The sequence below is a fragment of the Manis javanica genome, chromosome 14, assembly GCF_040802235.1.
Source record: "Manis javanica isolate MJ-LG chromosome 14, MJ_LKY, whole genome shotgun sequence".
Lineage (NCBI taxonomy): Eukaryota > Metazoa > Chordata > Mammalia > Pholidota > Manidae > Manis > Manis javanica.
The window spans coordinates 13,345,779-13,351,435 of NC_133169.1; the positions used below are offsets into that span (position 1 = coordinate 13,345,779).

General features: G+C 38.1%; 1 non-coding gene across 1 annotated transcript; it reads right to left on the bottom strand.

Moving 5' to 3' along the window:
• Positions 1-3,295: 3,295 nt before the first annotated feature.
• Positions 3,296-3,403, bottom strand: LOC118971699 (U6 spliceosomal RNA). Its single transcript, XR_005060289.2, has one exon. It is a non-coding gene; the product is annotated as a U6 spliceosomal RNA (small nuclear RNA).
• Between the last annotated feature and the right edge of the window lie 2,254 nt (positions 3,404-5,657).

The window sequence follows — 5,657 nt, forward strand, 5'->3', positions numbered from 1 at the left end:
AAAACCGAAATAAGTCAAGGGAAAGGACAGGTTGAGAGAAACAGGCTTTTATTGCTCACTGCCTGCTCAAATCCACTAGCTCAGCCCAGCCCCATCCACATCCTCTGGGTGCAGCTCAGGCTCTGCCCTCACAGTGCACTCTCTACTTCCCACCCATCCCTTGTGTGAGGAACTCCATTGGCAGGTCCTTGGTGACTGGCAGATGCTGGACCAATTATGTACCAGGAATGGAGGGGAGGAGAGAATGGGCATTAGCTCTCCACCCCTTGCCCCAGATCTACAGGAGGTTCTGCAATGGTAAACACCTATTGTTACATAAGGCTATGTGGGAGATTCTGGAAATTCTGCAATTTACCCCACAATATCTTCTTTCTCCATCCAGAGCATCTTGGCCCCCACACCATCTCCATCCCATGAAGAGAGCTGAAAGTGGAGTTCTGTGAGGTCTAAGGTCCTCATGGGCACATTGGCTGGGGGGCACTTTGCTGACCAAACAAAGCTGAAGGCATGTGGCTCTTTCTTGTCCTTAAGAAGGGTGTACATAGGACAGTTCACCAGGGGTAAACATCTGGGAGACTTGAACCTGGATAAGGCCATCGGGCCACAGGAGCCTAGACCAGGAACCACATCAACATCTGGAAGGAGACAAAGACTCCCTTTCAACCCAAGTCAGACAACCTCACCCAGCCTCCTCCCATTGCCATCCTCTTCCAGGATTCCTGTGCTTTCTTTGCCTCTAAACCCTCCTCAGCCCATATCCGTCCTTATCAAGCTCCCCATCCCATCTAGCCTTCATTCTCTTCTCTCAGCCTCAGTACCCTCGGGGCTCACCCTGTTCCTCTACCAGGTGATGAAGATACATAGCAGGGTGAAAAGACTAGTTCACATGAATTTAAGAACAAAGCATGTCATACAATCCAACTGCTTCAAGTAGGTGGAAGAGATTGATAAGATCAATAAATGTCATCCATTACCATAGACTAAATAGGAGTCTGATCAAAAGCAGTCAGGACAAACGCAATGGATCCTGCAGAGTTACAGCATCCCAAGACTTGGGCAGCCAGTAACTGCAGAGAAAGCAGCAGAGAATTTAGTGCTTATACTGCATCTCTAGGAACCTGGCTGCTGAGAAATGGCCAACAGCATAGGCACTGATTCAGGCACCAACATGGAGCATGGATGGTGATGATTAAAATAAAATAAAAAATGTGTACAAAGCCCCTTAAAAATAATAAAATATGATACTCTGTGAAGAAACTGATCATGTTGCACTAACCCTTGAGATTTTTCCAAAAAATGAGTGAGAATCACAGGAAGAGGCTTAACATATTCGTTACAAAGTAGTTCCAGGTCCTCCCACATCCACCTGGGGATAAAATGTGCATGCAGACTCCCAAGGCTGCAAAAATATACTTGCTACAACAAGTTTCCCCATTGATGACAGAACAATGTAACAATTTCTTTAGTTGGTACCCAGCAGTCACTTAAATACGAGTGAGATCATGTGTGCCTCTAAGAAGCCTGAAGGCCAGCCAAGTAGAAAGGAAAAAGGAGAAAGCAAAGATGTCCCAAGGAAGCCACAGCCAATATCAGTACTGGTCTGTGCGCTGCTGAGCAGCTCTATCAGTTGAGAGTAACTCAAGGCCCCTGAGCTTTTTGGTTCCCTAATGTTCTATTAGGAAGTGAGTCAGCATGAAGGTTAGAGCCAAGAAAAGGATACTCATAGGGTTAATCATGCAGAGCCCTGAGCAAATACTCTTGCCAAATTCTGCCCAGTTGCCCCTCAGCTTCCCCTCTTCCATTAAGCACCCCTCAGCTATAAATCCCAGAATGGAGCTCTCACTCAAAGTCAAGTCCTCCAAGAGGTAGAAGTGATCTGGACTTGTATGGGTGTGTATGGTTTTATACACACACACACACATAATGTATGTGTGTGTTATATGTGTTCACATGTCACAGATATATTATATATATGTTAGAAAAGTGGTCCTCAAAAATTTGTTTTGTATATCCCCAAAAGAATTTTGTAAGACTATACATTCCAACCAGTTTTAAGTTGACTTCCACAATTTTTATGAGTTTAAATATATACCAAGGATATCATTTCTGGTTTATCAAGAATACTGGTATTTTAAAATAAAACTGATACTTCAGTCTTTCAAATTGACCAGTGAAATCTACACACCTCGGTGATTTGCTGCTCAGCATAGTACATTTAGAAAGACAGATAAATAAGCTCTTCTTCACCAGGAGTAAATTCTACACCGTTTCCTTTCATCCTTGAACTGGTATTTCCATTCCACTCTCCTCACAGAATTCTATCTTAATAATATTTATGCTTATAAAGCTTATAATGACCACCCTACCATATTTTTCTAGCATAAGTCTCTGAATGGCGACATTCTGTTCTGGATCTAGCTAACATTACAATTATCAGGAGTAAAAATTGACCAAAGCAGCAAAAGTAGATGACAAATTTTATAAGTAACAAAACGCAAAGGTAAAATTTTGGCAATTTATCTTATGTATGGATAGGTTTTTTTATATAAACAATGGAAGAACATCACATATTGCTAGAATGAGACAGGATTCAACATTAATTTTATTCCAATTTTGTGGTTCTTTTTTATTGCTAAAAACCTTGTTCACATAAGCAGATGGAAATAGAAGAAGCTTTGGTATAGCTTCAAGTTTTGCCAAAAATACAAAAATGATTTAGCATCAGAAATTATTCTGATAACCTTTCAGACAATTTTCTAGATTTTACTTCAGTTTTTTTGAAAGCAAAGATTTGGAAATAATTTGAGGTGCCAAAGGATTTTGGGGATTCATTAGTTTTATTCACCTTCTTGATTTCCAAGTAGACAAAAAAAGCTTTATTTTAACATAGCAAATATTTACTGTACATGTTACTCTAACATTTAAAGGCACCTCATTTATGGAACTACGATCAGATGAAACTGGTTTTTAAAACCCTGTAAAGTTTTGCATTAGCAGTTAAGCAGGACTATTTATGCCAAATTTGCACTTTCAAGATAGTTTTAAAGTACATTAAATGTCATGACAGAGAAACAAAGATAAAAATATTTGGGAATCCATATAGAGATAGGTCAGTGATGTCTTGGTCATAAGCAATTGCATTTACACATATACATTTAACAGTTGGAATAGAGTATCAACATCTGAGAGGAATTGATATAGTAAAGGTGTTTTTCTAGAGCTTCTTGCATATTGTTTTCAGAAGCCATTCTGTCCCACTTCAAGATAAAAGTAGATATTCTACTCTTTTTTTTTTTTAAATGTGAAACGCTTCACGAATTAGTGTGTCATCCTTGCGCAGGGGCCATGCCAATCTTCTCTGTATTGTTCCAATTTTAAGTATATGTGCTGCTGAAGTGAGCACTAGATATTCTACTTTAATAGTGCAGTTTAATTTACTTTGTGGAAATCAGGAGCCAAAAGAAAAGAAGATATTGGACCACTAGTAATTGTAGGACCTACAAAAACCAATTAATTTTTGTAATGAAGTACATTATTTAAGGCATACTGTACAACATATTCCCATTACTGAAATTCTAATAAGTACAAGGTATGAATTAATTAATGAGCAGAGAAATGATTGACAAATGCCAGCAGAGGAAGACTTATACCCAAGAAACAACAGGGACTATAAATTTACATTATCAAGTAAACTTCTAATCACTTAAGTAATTATAAAACTATTTTTAAGAGTAATTTTAAAAATTAATGAAAATATTTCCCCTATGCAACCTAAGAAATGCTCAAGAAAACATAAAACTTACCTCAATATATGGAACCTTTATTTGAAGATATTTTATAAATCCATGAGACATAAATATGGAGCTTTTCACTATCATGCTGAATGGAATCACATGGAATATACAAACAAGACAGAAATTCAGTTCAGTGAGAATATGCATCAGATTGTTTCTCATTACTAATAATGAAAGCAGAAAGTGTCTTTCTTTGTGAACTCATTGTTCTCAGAATATTTTTTTATCAATATTGGATATTTCAACTGGAAGGAACTGATGGTGGAGGGAAAGAAAGAGGAGGAAAATGGCCAGTGATATATATGCAACTGAAATAACTGACTGTAACTGAGCACAGACTCAGATACTTTTATGCCAATGTTCTTTTACACTAATATGCAACGATATATTTTACAATAATGTTTTACATGCAACATTATTCACAATCGCCAGAACAACCCCAATGTCTATCAAAGAATGAAGATGAAAAGGTAAATAAAATCTTTTTAAGAATCACATTCTGCAGAATGTGCATGTATTTATGATATAAATATGTATACAACAGAATGATTTTTTTTTTTTAGTCTCAAGAAGAAAATACAAATTTTGATACATGCTGCAATGTGAATGACTCTTGGAAACATGTTGAGTGAAATAAGCCACACTCAACAGACCAAATACTGTACAATTTCATCTACATGAAGTTCCTAGAATATAGGCAAATTCACAGAGAAAGTAGAATAGAGGTTATCAGGGGCTTGGGGGATGAAGGAATGGGAGTTCTTTTCATGGGTACAGACTTTTTGTTTGGGGTGATGGAAAAGTTCTGGAGAGGGGTAGTGGTGATGGTCGCACCACAATGTGAATGCACTTAGTGCCACTGAACTGTATACCTAAAAATGGTGGAGTAAGCTTTATGTTATGCACATTTTACCATCATTAAATAAAAAGAGAAACAACCAGAATGAGCTGCAACTACACACTTATTAAAATGGCTAAAATTTATACCGAAAATAATATCAGTAAGGATGTGGGCCAAATGGAACCATTGATGGAAGGGTCAGGTGGTGCAGCCATTTTTAAAACAGTTTGACAACATCCCACTAAGTCAGACATACGCTGACTCCTCCTTGATTTTTATGGAAGAGAAATGAAAACACACATCTGCACAAAGACTTAATAGAATGGTCAGAGTAGTATTATTCATAATAAATGAAAACAACCCAAATGGCCATCCACTGATGAGAGGGTATATATCCACTCCGTGGGACACCACACAGGAATCGAAAGGCACGGAATGCATGTTATAACACTGAGAATCTCAAAACTAATTATGCTGAATGAAGAAATCCAGACAAAAAAATAATAATATATGTGAATGTGTCAAAAAAGAGACAAATGCCAGTGATGAAGGGCACGTCAGTAGTTGTTTGGGGCTGGGAATCTGAGTGGGTATTGATTGGGGCAGGAGCAAACTCTCTGATACAACAGACCTATTCTATATATTGATTGTAGTGGTAGTTACACAACTGTGTGAATCTACTGAAATTCATTAAACGATATACTTTTTAAAGAACAATAAATAAGCTCAAAAATATCACTCATCTTTCTGCTGGGTTCTGTTAAACACCCTGGAGCTCAACATCTCCTGCTGCTACCCCAACGGAGCCCAAGGGAGGCCAGGGACAATACTTGGGTTGGCTCTTTGCTCTGCTCGAACTTCCTTCCTATTCTTAGTTGTCTGAGCTTTCCACTTTCAAAAAAGGATAGTGATAAAAAAATATATGCCTTTAGTTTTGCCTTTGGCTCCTGCTTCAGTCCACCCTCTCTTCCTAGATCCACTACTGCTTCTTCATAAGCCCTGAGAAGCAAGGCAAACCATGC